The sequence below is a fragment of the Hyperolius riggenbachi genome, chromosome 3 (genome assembly GCF_040937935.1).
Source record: "Hyperolius riggenbachi isolate aHypRig1 chromosome 3, aHypRig1.pri, whole genome shotgun sequence".
Taxonomy (NCBI): Eukaryota; Metazoa; Chordata; class Amphibia; order Anura; family Hyperoliidae; genus Hyperolius; species Hyperolius riggenbachi.
Window position 1 is genome coordinate 45,912,929 of NC_090648.1, and position 19,128 is coordinate 45,932,056.

At 46.9% G+C, this 19,128-nt stretch overlaps 1 long non-coding RNA gene across 2 annotated transcripts in view; it reads left to right on the forward strand.

The window, feature by feature from the left end:
- LOC137562593 (uncharacterized) overlaps positions 1–19,128 on the forward strand; it is a 98,238-nt gene that overhangs the window by 64,435 nt on the left and 14,675 nt on the right. The window contains exon 6 of one of the 2 annotated variants that reach the window (XR_011030152.1): positions 14,666–14,773. The exons of the other annotated variant lie outside the window; for it this stretch is intronic. This is a non-coding gene — a long non-coding RNA (uncharacterized lncRNA). Of the gene's footprint in view, positions 1–14,665; positions 14,774–19,128 lie in introns of those variants that run through there. 2 annotated transcript variants of the gene reach the window in all.

The window sequence follows — 19,128 nt, forward strand, 5'->3', positions numbered from 1 at the left end:
GAACTTCTTTTCTGCTCTAAAAAATAAGCAACAGCATAATAACCTTTAGACCTCATTCACACCTAAAATCAAAAATGCAAGCGTTTTGTGTTTTTGTGCGCTTTTTTCCCCATTCCCAGCCCTCCACTGTGCGCTGCGTTTCTGGTAAAAGTGCTTTTCTAAGCGCTTTTCCAGAGCGGTTTTGTAATTCACTCCCTGACGCGAGCCAGGAAGTGAAGTCTTTGACCCGAAAATAATAAATACAATGTATTTATTCTAAAAAACGCGAACGCAATCGCTGCATAAAGCTGTTTGTGAGCGTTTAGCGCTCTTCCTATACCTGTACCAAAAATGGTACAGGCAGCGCTTTGCTGAACGCACAGCGCACGGAACACGCTGATATGAACCTTCTCATAGAGATTCATTGCACAAGCATTTTGTGAGCGATTTTTTAAAAATCGCCTGCGCTTGGAAAAAGGGCGAAAATGCCCCTAGTGTGAACGAGCTCTTACAGAAAAAACATTTCTTTGTTACAGCTGATACAAATCCTGCAATAGATCTGCAGTGTGTCTACTTCCTGTTTTCAAGGAAGCAGATATAATATTAACATCCTGTGTTTACAAATTAGCTGTTCTGTCAAGGCAGCCAGCTGACACAGCTGAGAGATCAAATTATAACTTGTGATTAGTCACAGATGAAGGGGAATTAGACAGGATAAACTCTCTAAATACATACAGGGTGCATTTCTCTATGTTTTCCTTCTGTCCTGTGCAAGAGTTCAGGTCCACTGGGCTCTGGCTAGGAGAATGTGCATATCCGTTTTAGCACAGCAGGAGCTGTAGAAATCCCCTCAGAAAGTGCAGGTAAACGCAGGCAAAGACAAAGAACATTTTCAAAGGCCAGAAAAAGTAATTTTTAAGACCTCTTGCAGAATTGCATGTGGAATCAGGTCAAATCGGAATCGCATGTAGTGCAAGCAGGGCCGGGACGAGGCATAGGCTGGAGAGGCTCCAGCCTCAGGGCGCAGTGTAGGAGGGGGCGCACAATTCATTCAGCTGTCATTCCTAATTGTGTTTGAAGCAGAAAGAAATAAGAAAAGGGGATACATAGCAGTGACTGCAAGCCAGATAACTAGACATTAAGGTGTTGGGGAGGTTGTGGGCCCTGTGGCGCCTCTTAGTCTAATAGCAATCAGTGTGTGACGGCTGGAGTGGGAGGGATGAAGGGGCGCACTTTGGTGTCTCAGCCTTGGGTGCTGGAGGACCTTGTCCCGGCTCTGAGTGCAAGAGGCCTGCAGGCAGCTTTCAAAGTGGATTATAAAACAAAGGAGAAAAGGGGTATTTAAATTGAATTGCAATGCATTAACTGATTTAAAATGTACCTGAGCTGACACCTAAGAAGAGGGGAGGCTCTGGATCCCTTGGAACATTCCCGGTCCTCTCTGCCTCCCCTTGTTCCAACGCCAGGCCCCCATTGCAGCCATCAGAATCAGAATCAAAGTTTATTTTGCCAAGTACAGAGGATAGTAGATGGAATTATTTTTGGCACAGAGAGGCTCAGCTAGAGCCGGGGCAAGGTCCTCCAGCACCCGAGGCTGAGACACCAAAGTGCGCCCCTCCATCGCTCCCACCTCAGCTGTCACACTGATTGCTAATAGACTAAGATGCACCCCAGGGCCTCCAAGTTATCTGGCTTGCAGTCACTGTCATGTATTCCCTTTTCTTATTTCTCTTTGCTTCAAGCACAGTAGGGGAATCATTATAGGATCAAGAGCCTTCCCTCTTCTTTAGGGTCGGTTCTGGTAACAATGGGACTCATGGGCAAAATTAACCTAAGGACCCCTGACAGACCCACCCCCAACCAAAAAGTGTCATTATGGGCCCTTTGTTGCAGCCAAATGTTACCCCAGGGCACCTGAGCTGGCTACCACCCCCTTCCCCCCAAGATCACCCCCCAAATTAACTGTGCTCCCCTGCAATGTCTCCAACAGTATAGCATCTCACCTGTCCCGGTGGGTGGTCAGTCCTTAGGCTCTATTGCAGGGTCCCAGGGAAGCACAGTTAAGTTGGGGGGGGCACTTGGGACCCCCAAAGACTCTGCGGCACTGGGGCAATTGCCCCCTTTGCCTCTATGGAAGCTTCGGCCCTGGTCTTCTAAAGTGAAAAAATGTAACTTTTTTTGTTTAGGTGGCTACAAGGATCCTTTATCTCGATTGGTCTACCTAGGCTTGACAAATGAAGCCCCAGGAGGAACAATCTGAGATCCTGAGGATGGGGGTGCTGGACAACCCTTACATGCTCATTATAATTCCTGAAGTGCTTATACTTTTTAGCTTTTTGGTACTCGGAAGTGTTGGCAGGTTGGTATGCGGGGTGTCCTCCCTCTTTAGGTGTATTTCTTTTTGTTTTCCGGTGATCGGAGGTATTGGTAGGTTGGTATGCGGGGTGTCCCCCCTCTGTAGGTGTATTTCTTTTTGTTTTCTGGTGATCGGAGGTATTGGTAGGTTGGTATGCGGGGTGTCACCCCTCTGTAGGTGTATTTCTTTTTGTTTTCCGGTGATCGGAGGTATTGGTAGGTTGGTATGCGGGGTGTCCCCCCTCTGTAGGTGTATTTCTTTTTGTTTTTCGGTGATCGGAGGTATTGGCAGGTTGGTATGCGGGGTGTCCTCCCCCTCTGTAGGTGTATTTCTTTTTGTTTTTCGGTGATTGGAGGTGTTGGCATGTTGGTATGCGGGGTATCCTCCCCCTCTAGATGTATTTATTTTTGTTTTTCAGTGATCGCTGGTATTGGCAGGTTGGTATGCGGGGTGTCCCCCCTCTGTAGGTGTATTTCTTTTTGTTTTTCAGTGAGCGGAGGTGTTGGCATGTTGGTATGCGGGCATGGGCAGTGCCAGGGGGGTTCAATGGTTAAAGCACCCCCTGAGCACCTTCAGCGGCAGCTGCTCGCCACACCACTCTCTCTCCCTTCTCCGTCTGTAATTAGAGCAGGGCTGCAAGAAAATGCGGATGTCGGTGGCCATTTTCTTGTAGCTACATAATCTAACTACAGAGGGGAGAAGCAGCCTGACGCAGGAGAGGAGGAGGCGGTGGCGGGAATGGTTAGAGGTAGCGGCCGCCAGCTCAGAAGGGATACACGAGCGGCGGCCGCGGGAATGGAGGGGGGAGCTTGGGGCAGCTATACTACCCATACTGGGGCAGCTATATTACCCATACTGGGGCATCTATGCTGCCCATACTGGAGCAGCTGTACTACCTATACTGGGGTATCTATACTACATATACTGGGACATCTATACTACCCATACTGGGGCAGCTATACTACCTATGCTGGGGCAGCAATACTACCTATACTGGGGCATCTATACTACATATGCTGGGACAGGTATACTACCCATACTGGGGCAGCAGTACTACCTGCACTGGGGCAGCTATACTACCCGTACTGGGGCAGCTATACTACCCATTCTGGGGCAGCTATACTACCTACACTGGGGCAGCTATACTACCCATACTGGGGCAGCTCTACTACCTATACTGGGACATCTATACTACCCATACTGGGGCAGCTATACTACCTTTGCTGGGGCAGCTATACTACCTATGCTGGGGCATCTATACTACCTATACTGAGGCAGCTCTACTACCTATACTGGGGCAGAAAAGAACACTGGTCCGCTTCGATGTCTCCACAGTTTATTAAGGACTTATCCCAAGACAGAACATACAAAACGCTGACATGTTTCGGACCTAACCTGGTCCTTAATCCTTAATCATGTTGCTATGATTAAGGACCAGGTTAGGTCCGAAACATGTCAGCGTTCTGTATGTTCTGTCTTGGGATAAGTCCTTAATAAACTGTGGAGACATCGAAGCGGACCAGTGTTCTTTTCTGCATATCAATTACCAGCCTGGGCTGCTTGGGTCCAGCTCTGTCTCCTGGTTGGGTGCAGCGGTATATTTTCCTCCTATACTGGGGAACTATACTACCTATACTGAGACAAATATATTACCTATACACACCCACTTTCCAGTGCACACACATTTTGCCCACGGCCCTGGTGTTTGGCCACACCCCCTTTTTTACAGCGGCATAAGTTGCAAACTTATGCCGCTGTAAAAACCACTAGAAAAGATCCAGCACCTGCATAGCACCCCCTAAAAAATTTTCCTGGAACCGCCCCTGTATGCGGGGTGTCCTTTCTCTCTAGGTGTATTTCTTTTTGTTTTTCAGTGATCGGAATTGTTGGCAGGTTGGTATGCGGGGTGTCCTTCCCCTCTAGGTGTATTTCTTTTGTTTTTCGGTACACGGAGGTGCTGGCAGGTTGGTATGCGGGGTGTCCTCCCCCTCTAGGTGTATTTCTTTTTGTTTTTCATTGGTCAGAATTGTTGGCATGTTGGTATGCAGGGTGTCCTCAGTCCTCCTCTCCCTCTAGGTGTATTTCTTTTTGTTTTTCATAGGTCAGCATTGTTGGCAGGTTGGTATGCGGGGTGTCCTCCCCCTCTAGGTGTATTTCTTTTTGTTTTTTCGGTGATCGGAAGTGTTGGCAGGTTGGTACGGGAGGTGTCCTCCCTCTCTAGATGTATTTCTTTTTGTTTTTTCGGTGATCGGAAGTGTTGGCAGGTTGGTATGGGAGGTGTCATTCCTCTCTAGGTGTATTTCTTTTTGTTTTGCAGCCCACACAGGGAGGATGTGCGGATGATCTCCTATGTATAATAGCAAGCCTTGTATTGCATATACAGTAAATGAGACAGGCTTCAGCGAATCCATAGTTAGCAGATACTAATTATATACCATCCAGGATTTTTGTGTCGTCATTTTGATGCACATAATTAGCCCGCCGCGCTGCAATATATCTAATTTAATAAGGTGTAATTGCATGAAGGCAGGGAGCTTTCCGCAGAAATGGCTGTGTGATTATTTAAAATGATATAATTGGTTCCTTTTACATCACAGCAGACCCCGCAAATAGAACGGCTGGTGGGTAACATGTTTATTCTGTGACCCGTGTGAAGCGAACTAATGTCCCCGCCCCTCCCGTGCACTTGTGTAGTTCAAACGTAGTGCCAACTCTTAAAGGGAGCCTGAGATGGGCTCATATAATTGAGAAAAACCTAGGCTATCTGATCAAGTAGCCACCATCCACCACGCTCTCCACCGCTCCTGAGGCCCGCATGGCCCCACTTACACTTTCATGACCTCTGGAGTCACGATGCAGGAAGGAGAGGGATCTCTCTCAGAGGGCAAGGAGGTGGGGGAGCGGCAGGGGGCGCGGCCAGGGAGAGAGAGTTGCCCAATGGCTGCTCTGGAAAGCTTGGAGGAACACCCTTATTGGGCATTTGAGCAGGGAATCCCTCTCTTCCCATTACACTCCGAGATAGCGACAAATATTGACACTAATGTCTGGGGGGGGGGGGGGGGGGGGAGAGTGGCGGTGTGGGGACACAGAAGAATGTCATGAGGCAAAGGACATGCCTCTGTGTCCCATCTGCAACTCCCCCCCCCCCCCCCCCCCCACACACACACACCACCTCGGGTTCTCTTAAAAGTGTTTCTGAGATGAGCTGTGTGGCCCAATTTATACTTACCCTGGACTTCCTCCAGCCCATGAGGTGCTCCGTTCTCCCAGAATTCCTCCTGGTAATCGGGTCAGTCGCCACCAGTCATGGTCTTCAGCGCTTGCACAGCTCTGCCACATGTGTACCCTTGTCATGCTCCCGTGTCTAATTGCTGGGAGGAATTCTGAGAGAATGGAGCAGACGGGAGGACATCGAGGGACTCCAAGCACCTCATGGGGCTGGAGGAAGCCCCTGGTAAGTATAAATTGGCTTCCCCCTTCCTTCTCAGTAGAGGGGATCCAGCACTGGGACTCTCCGAGGATTTCCTTGTCGGACGCTTATTGGCCTGTGCACATGCAGCAGCGGCTCTCCACTCGGGCTCCAGTGGACATAGCCGAACCCGATCGGGTCTGCTGTACTGCCTAGGCGCGAGTTGTATGTGCCTGCGCAGTTGAGCAAACTCAGGTTCGGCTCTTTCCGCTGGAGCCTGGGCGGAGAGCCACTACTGCGCATGTGCGCAATGGCAATTGTAAATATTATTGCCACTCTGTGTTCCGGGGGAGCCAGCGCTGGATCCAGATGGCTGAGCAGGATGGGGAAAGCCTTTTTAGGATCCAAACGCTTATCCCTCCTGAGGTAAGTACCCCCCAGGGGCACTTTTTTTTATTACAGGTTTACTTTAAAGCCAGTCTCCGGGCCCAAATCTTTTCCCAGGCCTGCACTGGTACTCAGCTTGTTCCGATCTGCGTAGAAGACCCTCGATGAGCTGATGATCAGCAAATCTCATGTCAAGCAACTGGTGGGGAGCTCTGTTACCAGCCATTTATTGCAATGCATACTTAGAATGCACACGCACATATGCAGTTTTGATTGGCCAATCACTGACCAGTTTTACTATCAACATGTAGCAGGAGGGCCAAGGGGTTTTAAATTCTATTAACAGATTGTGTAGGTAAGCTCTCATACTACATAGAAGTGGTGAAATCAGTGGCGGACATACGGCCGTGCAGGCCGTGCCGCCGCACGAGGGCCCCTGAAGTTCCCCTGCTTCAGGGGGCCCATTAAGTATTGCTGGGTTTTTTTTTTAAGTCTACTTTTTATTTTTTTTAACCTGGGGGGCCCTGACTCCTGTCCTCCCCCCTCACCTCGCCCCCCCCCCCTCATGCGGCGGTAGAGCGGAAAATACAGGAAGTCTCCGGGGCTGCAGCAGACGCTAGAGGCAGCTGCCGCTTGGTCTCCCCTGTCTTCAACTCTGTATCTCTGCTTGCTACTAAACCAGGAAGTAGCGAGCAGTATACAAAGTTGGAGACCAAGCGGCAGCTGCCTCTAGCGTCTGCTGCAGCCCTGGCCGGAGACTTCCTGTATTTTCTGCTCTCCCGCCGGCCGCCGCGCATACCGGGAGGGGGGCCCCCCGAGGTGAGGGAGGGAGGATAGGAGTCGGGCCCCCCACCCGGATAGCTACCCACCCACCCGACTACCTTACCCACCCGGCTACCTAACCACCCACCCGGCTACCTACCCGGCTACCTAACCACTCTGCCGGCTACCTACCCACTCGGCTACCTACCCGGCTACCTAACCACCCACCCGGCTACCTACCCACCTGGATACCTACACACCCACCCGGCTACCTACCCGGCTACCTAACCACCCACCCGGCTACCCACCCGGATACCTACCCGGTTACCTAACCACGCTGCCGGCTACCTACCCACCCGGCTACCTACCCGGCTACCTAACCACCCACCCGGCTACCTACCCACCCGGATACCTACACACCCACCCGGCTACCTACCCGGCTACCTAACCACCCACCCGGCTACCTACCCACCCGGATACCTACACACCCACCCGGCTACCTACCCGGCTACCTAACCACCCACCCTCCTACCTACCCACCCGGCTACCTAACCACCCACCCGGCTACCCACCCACCCGGCTACCTAACCACCCACCCGGCTACCCACCCACCCGGCTACCTAACTACCCACCCGGCTACCTACCCACCCGGCCACCTAACCACCCACCCGGCTACCCACCCACCCGGCTACCTAACCACCCACCCGGCTACCTACCCACCCACCCGGCTACCTACCCACCCACCCGGCCACCTACCCACCCGGCTACCTAACCACCCGGCTACCTAACCACCGTGCCGGCTACCTACCCACCCGGCTACCTACCCGGCTACCTAATCACCCACCTGGCTACCTACCCACCCGGCTACCTACCCGGCTACCTAACCACCCACCCGGCTACCTACCCACCCGGCTACCCAACCACCCACCCGGCTACCTAACCACCCAACCGGCTACCTACTCGGCTACCTAACCACCCACCCGGCTACCTACCCGGCTACTTAACCACCCACCCGGCTACCTGCACACCCACCCGGCTACCTACCCACCCACCAGGCTACCTACCTACCCACCCACCCGGCTACCTACCAACCCACCAGGCTACCTACCTAAAGACCCATCAGGCTACCTACCTACCCACCCAGCTACCTACCCACCCACCTACCCACCCACCAGGCTACCTACCCACCCGCCTATCCAGCCACCCACCAGGCTACCCACCCACCCGGCTACCCAGCCACCCACCAGGCTACCTACCCACCCGGCTAAGGGCTACCTACCTACCCACCCGGCTGCCTACCTACCTACCCACCAGGCTACCTACCCACCGGGCTACCTACCCACTCACCCACCAGGCTACCTATCCACCCAACCACCCATGGGAGCTGTGCGCCGGATGGAGGCTGGGACAGGAGGTCTGCTGCTGCAGGTGAGTAAATGGTTTTTTTATTATTTATTTTAGCAGGTGTATGTTCTGGGCAGGTCTGCCACATGATTGCGTGTATGTTCTGGGCAGGTCTGCCACATGATTGCATGTATGTTCTGGGCAAATTTGCTACATGATTGCATGTGTTTTCTGGGCAAATCTGCCGACATGATTGCACGTATTTTCTGGGCAAATCTGCCGACATGATTGCACGTATTTTCTGGGCATATCTGCCGACATGATTGCACGTATTTTCTGGGCATATCTGCCGACATGATTGCACGTATTTTCTGGGCATATCTGCCGACATCATTGCACGTATTTTCTGGGCATATCTGCCAACATCATTGCACGTATTTTCTGGGCATATCTGCCGACATCATTGCACGTATTTTCTGGGCAAATCTGCAGACATGATTGCATGTATTTTCTGGGCAAATCTGCCGACATGATTGCACGTATTTTCTGGGCATATCTGCCGACATGATTGCACGTATTTTCTGGGCATATCTGCCGACATGATTGCACGTATTTTCTGGGCATATCTGCCGACATCATTGCATGTATTTTCTGGGCATATCTGCCGACATCATTGCACGTCCTTTCTGGGCATATCTGCCGACATCATTGCACGTATTTTCTGGGCATATCTGCCGACATGATTGAATGTATTTTATGGGCAAATCTGCCGACATGATTGAATGTATTTTCTGGGCAAATCTGCTCACATTATGTGTATTTTCTTGAGAAAACCTGCACAATTATGAGAATTTTCTGGGGAAAGGGTCACCAAAACTTGGGCCCACTGTCTTTGCGTTGCACTTTTCAAGGGAACCTAAGGTGAGAATATTATTGAGGCTGCCATTTTTCTCTCCTTTTAAGCAATACTAGTTGCCTGGTTGCCGTTCTGGTCCTCTGCCTCTTATTCTTTCAACCATAGACCCTGAACAAGCATGCAGCAGGTCAGGGGTTTCTGACAATATTGTCAGAACTGAGAAGATTAAGCTGCATGCTTGTTGCTGGTGTAATTCAGTTCATTACTGCAGCCAAATAGATCAGCAGGTCCGCCAGGCAACTAGTATTGTTTAAAAGGAAATAAATATGGCAGCCTCCATATCACTCTCACCCCGGGATCACTTTAAATTACAGTTAGCTCCGCCCTTATCCGGTCATTGCCACGCCCATTTTTTGCCACAGCGCTAAGCGCCGCATGTTCTATCCACACCCATTTTTTGCGCCGCAGGTTATAGCCACGCCCATTTTTTGCTGCACGCGCAGGTCAGGGGGGCCCACAATTGATATTTTGCACAGGGGCCCACTGCTGGCTGTGTCCGCCACTGGGTGAAATTGCCCAATCATGGATGTGTGTACCGGGCCAATGATGGGCCCAGGGATATGACTACATTGTGGTACCACTCCCACCCCCCTTGTCCCAGCCCTGATATCCCCTCCCCCCCCCCATTCCATCACGTGGGGGCTGGGGTGGCCCGCTCCATATGCGGCTTCTGACCCTGCATGTCATGTGACAGGGATGGAAGCTGCATGATGATTGGCTTGTACATTGAAGAGGAGTGAACAGAACCTGTCCCTCTGCCAGAAGGAGGTAACGAATAACACCCCGCTGCTGCTCTGCATTACGTATAGAAGTGGGCCCCCAGGCATCCCCAAAACGGGGGTGGGGGGTGTTGCAGGGGCTATTGTTACTCCCCTGGAGTTGGTAAGCTCTCATACTGCATGGGTGGGACAAAACAGTCCAGTGATTGGCCATTCAGAATTACCACATGTTCGTGAACTTGCAATCAGGGTGTGGGAGGAAGAGGGGCCCCACAGCCTTGGGCCACCTTTCAGATACAGGGGCTGTGCCAACAGTAGCCACGCCACTCATTTGTTTATTATATTTCATCTTCAACTAAGCGGGTATCAGGGAGGTGTGCTGCTTCTCCACAGTATCCAATCAGGATCCAATCAGAGGGTGGAGCTTTTCCTGCTCTAGATTGCTCATCAGTTGAGAGTAGAAAGGTAAGGGCATAGAGCTGTTTATGCTTTTCAGTACTATGTGGCTGGGCTATTTGATTTTCAGTACTGTCTGTGCAGAGTGAAAGCACACCTGAAGCGGCATGTGACATGATGAAATAAACATAGGTACATATAGTACTAGCCCTACTAAGAAATTGTCTGATATCTTTCTTTTTTCTCATTACTGCAAGTGACACTGAAGCAAAAAAAAACTTATGATACAATGAATTGGTTGTGTAGTTTGGATGATTGATAGAACATTAGTAGCAAAGAAAATAGTGTCATATTTTTATTTTCAGGTATGTATCTTTTTTATATAACATTGCACCATTCTCTAATAATTGCAGTTTCCACAATGCACTCAGCTTTCTAAATGATTTCACAGAGCAGGCTACTGACCCTTTGAACTTTTCTCTGCAGAAAAACCATAAACAAAGAAGAAACAATGAGGCCGGATCCACACTATAAGTGCTTTTCTGAGCGCTTTGTGATTGATTAGTGCTTTTTAAAAAATTTCCCCCATTCACTTTCATTAAAATTACGGTAAAAATCGTGTAAAAAGCGCACGATTTTAATGAAAGGGAATGGGGGAAATTTTTAGAAAGCGCTAATCAATCACAAAGTGCTCAGAAAAGTGTGGATCCGACCTGAGAGATAGCTGAGTGCTTCAAAAGACAGTGCTGTCCACAACTTTATAAAGTCTTTATAAACTTTATAAAGTCGCAGAGCTCACAGAAGCTCCTTTGCATAGATAACAATTGAAGTTTCTTAACTCTTCCTGTACCACACAGAGAAAAGTGCTTCAGAAAACAGCACTGTAACCGACCAAGCTTGTTTGGAGAGCTCAGAGAAGCTCTTTTGCATAGATAACAACTGACGTTTCTTAACTCTTCCTGTACTGGAAACAATATGAGACTCATACCTGTGCTAATAAGGTTTTATTTCTTAGCAGTACTACATATACAAATCATTATATCATAAGTTTATTTTCACTTCAGATTCCCTTGAACACAACTAGAGTTGTTATCTATGCAAATGATCTTGTCAAACAGCTTTGCGGGAATTCAGTCCGGTTTCCTGAAAAGTAGACTAAAACTTTTAGCATTTCATATTGTAGTTTGTCAGGTGCCTGGAGGACCACTTTAGTAAATGCTTGACACATTTACTAAACCTTTTTAGAAAAAGCTTTATATGAAAGAAGAAAGTTTAGTCTGGCAGCTTTCTCAGGAAGAATTTCTCACACGACATGGCGAAACATGGCTGTCTGGCAACCCACGCAGGGATTTACAGCAAATGACTGTAATGGACTGGACTGTAGCTTTCAGCTATTATGGACACAGCTGGAAAATGTCAGCTAGCAGACTTATTCGGGATGGCAAAGTGAAAGGCGACAGTGATGTGTGAAGAGCCAATCACATATCCCCATTCAACGGTATTTCAAGCACAACTTGATTTTCAAGAAAACCTTCTTTTATTCCACAAAGTGACAGATTAATAGTGCTCTGAGGTAATGTACCACTGTCATCAGGTTAATGCTTATCTCCATCATGTTTAACCTCCTTGCCGGTTATCCCGAGCTGAGCTCGGGGTAACCCGCGCAGGAGGATTGCTCAGGCCCCGATGGGCCAATTTTCACAAATTTTTTTTATTGCACGCAGCTAGCACTTTGCTAGCTGCGTGCATAACTCGATTGCCGCCGCTACCCGTCGCCCCCCCCCCCCCCCCCCCAGACACCTTGCGCAGCCTGGCCAATCCGTGCCAGGCAGTGCTGAGGGGTGGATCGGGACTCCCTCTGACTTCGGTGACGTCATCGCGATCGTCGCCATGGCCGTTCTGAACGGGATTTCCTGCTTGCGCAGATCGCCGGAGGCGATCGGAGTGGGTGGGGGGATGCCGCTGCCCAGTGGCTATCATGTAGCTAGCGCTAGGCTAGCTACATGATTTTAAAAAAAATAAAATAAAAAAAAAAGTGCTGTGCTGCCCCCTTGCCTCAATAATTGGAACGGCATTGGGGTTAAAGGACACCCAATGAGAAGATAAAGTAATGAAATAAACAATTGTATCTGTCCTTCTAAAAATGACTTTTTAAGATATTCCACAGTTTTATTTTATATTTATATCTACTTTTAAAGTTGTTACTGTTTTATTGTTTTTGCTCAATGACACATTCATTGAAGTATGCCAGAGCTAAAATCTGTGAACTATTGACCCTTTTTATCTCCTTCCTGCTCTCAGAAGCTATTTTCCGCTAGGAAATTGTTTTATAGTTGTAATTTCTTATCAGTGAGGGACACACTGTAGTCTGACCCAGTCCTGACTTAGAAAAGAACTGCCACTTACAGACCTGATGTTTAACTCTTTCAGGCAGAGAAAGAAAAAAAAAGACAGCATAGTTATTTCTGTGCTATGCACTTTACATGCACATGTCTACCTCATAATGTCACATGTTACCTTGTGTATCCTTTAAGAGAAGAATTCTTATACAATACCTACCTGTGGTTCCCCTGGTCTTTCCTCTTAAACTCTTCCTATTTTTAACTGAGAAAGATAACTGCATTACTCTCTGCTGTTATTGAAATAGGAGTGACTGCTCCAACTGCTGCATACAGGGCCGGATTTACCATAAGGCACTGTAGGCAAGTGCCTACAGGTGCCTGATGATGGAAAGGTGTCCCACTTCCCTCCCCGAGAGGCTCCCTCCGCTCCTTCCTTCCCTATACAGAGTCCTGAGCAGAGTGAAAAGGAGGTTACTCACCTGGCTCTTGGCATTTCACTGGGGCACCTCTAGCTACGTAATACTGAGGGTACCTCTGGCTGCCTAATACTAAGGGGCACCTATGGTGTAGGGGAGAGGTGACAGCTGGGCAGCCAGCACACTTGCGGTGCAGTTTGGTTGGGGTTTGTAGGTCCATGGAGGTTAAAGTCTAGGTTGCCAGGACATCTGTGCCTATAGGCGCCTGTGATGTAAATCCGGGCCAGGCTGCATACGTATCCCCAGCATCTCAATGGAAGGGAGGATCCATCCGACCTTCCCATGAGATCTCATAGCAGTAAACCCAGTGAAGCATGTGTGGCTGAGATGAAGCAATTTTACTTCCTGCTTTGTGCAGACTAGTGAACCAATGAGGCAAACGCAGTGTGGCGAATTCTGAGGCATCATTAGCACCAAGATGTAAACAGCTGCATGCTAGAGTAGTAATAGTGAAATGTTTATAAATAATAGAGAGCCAGCAATCTGCACATCTCTACAGCCTCGTACACACGCATGAGGTGTGTTGCCCAGCAGGGTTTGGGATGCCTTTCCTCATGTGACATTGCAGGACTCAGCTGTTCAGATGCAGGGCTGACAGAACAGTGCGGGAGTGACGTCATGTGGTAGCCGGGTTAGTGGGTATAATTACATTCTCGCCCAAGGCACTCTGCTTGGTTGAGGGGGTCGGATGCATTTATTACCCATCTTAGCCCAGCTTCATCTAACCTGTGTATAGGGAGCAAACATCATGAATTATAATTGGAAAACCTAATTAAAGCGGGATCTGTCACACGCCCCCTAGTGGCCCGGACTGCTCAATGCTTTCCACTCTGTTTCAACACACTGACCATCCAATCTAATGGATGCAATCAATGTGCTGAAACTACTGGGATTGGTAAACAGACAGGCCAATAGGGAACATGTGAGAGACAAAAACACTTTAAAGAAGAGCTGTCAGCCATACTATCTAAAAAAAAACCATATAAGTATAGAAATACTTGCTCTACTTACATAACATACAGTATGTGTTGCACTGTCCACATTTTGGTTTTAGTGATTTTTCTATAGTAAAACAAGAGAAAATCCTTCTTAGAATTTTCCACTTTGACTGTCTATCTTGAAGGTAATCCTGACATCATTTCCCCCCTTACTCTGTCTGTGTATGCAGTCCACCCTCCTCCCAGTTTTCAGACACTCCCACCCAGCTCTGCTGTATTAAGTGCATTGTCATTGTGTGACTCTGCACTGCTTCTCAGCATGAGAAATATTGGCCAATCAGAGAGGAACTGAGGTGTGGGAGGGGAAAACAGGAGGGAAAGAGGCTTCAGCCAATCAGGCTGCATTAGTTATGTCTGAGGGGAAAGTAAAGAAGAAAAAAAAGAAAACCCAGCATGCCCTGCAAATTCCTATGTGCAGCAGATGTACCAAATAAAAGCCAGGGAAACTGGGGAACGATCTTTTATGGAGAAGAAAAGTAATAGTGATTTTAACTTTTGGATTGCCTGTGCACCAGATAAAAATAAAGAATTGATTTTTGATTTTATGACCGACAGTTACTCTTCAATACACAATATTACAGATACAAGGCTGCCACCACCTCTGTATAAGGACAAGGGAACCTGCAAGCTAGGCTGTGCTTAGAGGAAAGGGTTAACAATCTATTACTACTGAAACAATGCTAAACTTCAGATAGCGAATCTTCAGAAAGGCTAGGATTCTTTCTGCGTTGTTCAAACCAGGTACGTAGCTGTAAAAATAACCTTACGTCGTTTTATTGTAAACGCAATATAAATAATTAATATATACAGAAAATTATTAAAGGTAACAATTATACGGACAGTAACCACAGTGTAAAATAGACGGGAAAAAAAGATGAACTCTTAGAGATTTGGAAGAAATACGCCCTTTGTGTGGGAGTCCAGGAAAGTTCCTTTGTTCCAAAAGTCCATCAAACTAGCCTGGGGTTCCCTTGCTAGCTTGCAATCCTTAGATGTTGCTAAATGGAGAACTTCTGCTGAAATTGCTGTGTTTCATTTTATACAGATCTGCTCAGAGGGTGAAACTCGGGCTACAGCCCCTGCCCTTGAGATTAATCGGCCCCTAACATATGCGTCTATTTATTAGACCACGTTCATGGCACACAAATAATAATAGCAAATTCCCAATCCCCAAAGACTATGGATCACATTAATACCGGACATGAATAGTGTGTGACTTTCCCTTCCTGAACCAGATGAGCTTGAACGCAGTGGGCTGACTCCTAGGAACAATGTGTAGGTAAAGTCCACACTGGGCCATAAAGCGAATAATTTCTTTATTAAAGGTAATTCAGAGCACAGGCAACAGCCAACGCGTTTCAAATCGAGAGATCCTAGTCATGATTGGAGATGATTTAACACATTCATGTCTTATGTACATGTACACATTTCCTTTACATGTCCAGTATGGGTCTCCTTTTCATTCCTCTCCTTATCTGTGCAAATAAATATTTGACATACAAGGGCAATGCAACTAGTACACAGTTGTATTGCACAACTTGTGCTAAGTATATATACACATACATAAAGATACAACTAAAAAGGCTCTGCTTATTATACAGATTACTGTTTAGAGCCGGTGCAATGACAATTACTGCTAACTGTCACTTTTTGCTGCCTCACATGTGCAGTACTATACATCCCCATCAGCTCGCACATTGTCGGATATTCCAATCCAGAGGGATGTTAAAGTTAGCAGCACTAACCACGCCCCCAACCAAATCAGATTTAATAAAGTTGTGCAAGAGCAGGCGGAAGCACTTTCAGACTATAGTAAATTGCGAGCTTTTCTTACACTTAAAGTGTACCAGAGACGTTAAAGAGAAACTTCGACCAAAAATGGAACTTTATCCCAATCAGTAGCTGATACCCCCTTTTACATGAGAAATCTATTCTTTTTCACAAACAGACCATCAGGGGACGCTGTATGACTGATATTGTGGTGAAACTCCTCCCACAAGCAGCTCTGAGTACTGTGGTACTTCTGGCAGTTTCCTGTCTGTGAACCTTGTTGCATTGTGGGAAATAGCTGTTTACAGCTGTTTCCAACTGCCAAAAAAGCATGCAGCAGCTACGTCACTTGCCAGCAGTAAAAATTTCACCATGTAATAAATGTCAGAATGTAAACCAGGGATTTAAAAGATTTTACAATGGGCAAACACTGACTAAATCATTTATACATAATTATTGTAAAAACGACACACTTTTTTTATTACATTATTTTTACTGGAGTTCCCCTTTAAGTTCTAAAGATTTGATACTTACCCAGGTCTTCTTCCAGCCCCATAAGCTCATCTGAGTCCTTCACCGTCCTCCCAGGGTCTGCTGATCAGCCGCAATTCAGCCCCGCTAACAGGCTCAGTCGGGTTCAGTCTGGGTCTTCTGCACATGCGTGGACCTCCCGCACATGCGCAGTAGATCCGGACTGACACGACTGAGCCAGTTACTGGCTCAGTTACTGATCGCGGCTGAACGACAGACCGTGGGAGGACAGTGAGAAACTCAGATGAGCTTACTGGGCTGGAGGAAGCCCCGGGTAAGTATGAGATCTTTAGAACTTAAAGAGGAACTCCAGTGAAAATAATGTAATAAAAAAAAGTGCTTAATTTTTACAATAATTATGTATAAATGAGTCAGTGTTTGCCCATTGTAAAATCTTTTAAATCCCTGATTTACATTCTGACATTTATTACATGGTGATATTTTTACTGTTGGCAGGTGATGTAGCTGCTGCATGGATTTTTTTTTTGGCAGTTGGAAACAGCTGTAAACAGCTATTTCCCACAATGCAACAGGGTTCACAGACAGGAAACTGCCAAGAGTACGTACTCAAAATTTCTTTGTGGGAGGGGTTACTTGTGGGAGGGGTTTCACCACAATATCAGCCATACAGCGCCCCCTGATAGTCTGTTTGTGAAAAGGGATAGATTTCTCATGTAAAAGGGGGTATCAGCTACTAATTGGGATAAAGTTAAATTTTTGGTCGGAGTTTCTCTTTAACGTCTCTGGTTTCCTTAAATGACATGACTATGGAATCTGTAAAGTGCTGCAGAAGATGTCAGTGCTATATAAATATAATAATACTAATAATAATAGGTAGGACATTAGACTATGATCATGGTAAGATTAGATTGTGAGCTCCTCTGAGGACAGTCAGTGGCATGACTATGTACTCTGTAAAGTGCTGCCGAGGATCTCCGTTTTATATAAATACATATTAATAATATGGTAGGACATTATACTATGACTGTAGTAGGATTAGATAGTGAGCTCCTCTAAAGACAGTCAGTGACATGACTATGTACTTTGTAAAGTGCTGCAGAAGATGTCAGTGCTATATAAATACATAATAATAATATGGTAGGACATTAGACTATGACTATGGTAGGGATTAGATTGTGAGCTCCTCTGGGGACAGTCAGTGACATGACTATGTACTCTGTAATGTGCAGCAGAAGATGTCAGCGCTATATGAATACATAATAATAATATGGTAGGACATTAGACTATGACTATAGTAGGATTAGACTGTGAGCTCCTCTGGGGACAGTCAGTGACATGACTATGTACTCTGCAAAGTGCTGCAGAAGATGTCAGTGCTATATAAATACATAATAATAATATGGTAGGACATTAGACTATGACTATGGTAGGGATTAGATTGTGAGCTCCTCTGGGGACAGTCAGTGACATGACTATGTACTCTGTAAAGTGCTGCAGAAGATGTCAGTGCTATATAAATACGTAATAATAATAGGGCAGGACTTTAGACATGACTATGGTAGGGATTAGATTGTGAGCTCCTCTGAGGACAGTCAGTGACATGACTATGTACTCTGCAAAGTGCTGCAGGAGATGTCAGTGTTATATAAATATATGCATATACATATGTATATATATATATATATATATACTGTCTATGTATTTTTCGCCTCCTGTTAGACGGAAGGGGTTAAACCTGCTGTCAGTTATTAGCAGCTGAGCCAATATTTGCCGCAGGTTCCGGCGCAATATCAGGCACTTTATAGGATGCTGGAATTGACTGAATAAATGTTTTTCAAGGGCAGCCTAAATAAAAGCTTCCTCTGCGACTTATGTGAGGTATGCGGAGCGGAGAATTACGCCGGTGACTCATCTATGCAGCTCATTCCAGTTCTCCTTCTGTAAATATGAAAGCAAGGCTGGCTGATTAGCCGATAGTATCCCAGGAACTAGAAATGCGAGCTATTACCGCCGCTTCCAGCGCCGCCTTTGTGTTTTAGGAGAAAAGTACGAGACGAGCGGACACAGGAATCCCTCCTGGGAGCCGATCTATGAAGACGTGGCGGCAGGGGGCCGCATCGCATTAAAGAGGAACTCCAGTGAAAATAATGTCATAAAAAAGTGCTTTATTTTTACAATAATTATGTATAAATGATTTAGTCAGTGTTTGCCCATTGTAAACTCTTTTAAATCCCTGATTTACATTCTGACATTTATCACATGGTGATATTTTTACTGTTGGCAGGTGATGTAGCTGCTGCTGCTTTTTTGGCAGTTGGAAACAGCTGTAAACAGCTATTTCCCACAATTCAATGAGGTTCACACACAGGAAGCTGCCAAGAGTACCACAGTCCTCAGAGTTTCTTGGGGGGGGGGGTTTCACCACAATATCAGCCATACAGCGCCCCCTGATGATCCGTTTGTGAAAAGGAATAGATTTCTCATGTAAGAGGGGTTATCAGCTACTGATTGGGATGGAGTTCAATTCTTGGTCACGGCAAAGATATCACCTTTCCTGTTAATTGCCGGAAACATACATGGGTGCCGCACAATATTATTATTTTCTTATTATTTATAGTAACTTTAGCGAAAAGGGGGACATATAAATCAATACATTGCAAAGTGAGAAGGTAAAAAATAGAAGAGAGATCAAGAAATGATTGATATTCACCATGTTATTTGTTCATATTGTTTGATCCACAATCAGCCTGCATGTCATCATCTTTACTGCTCGCAGACATGA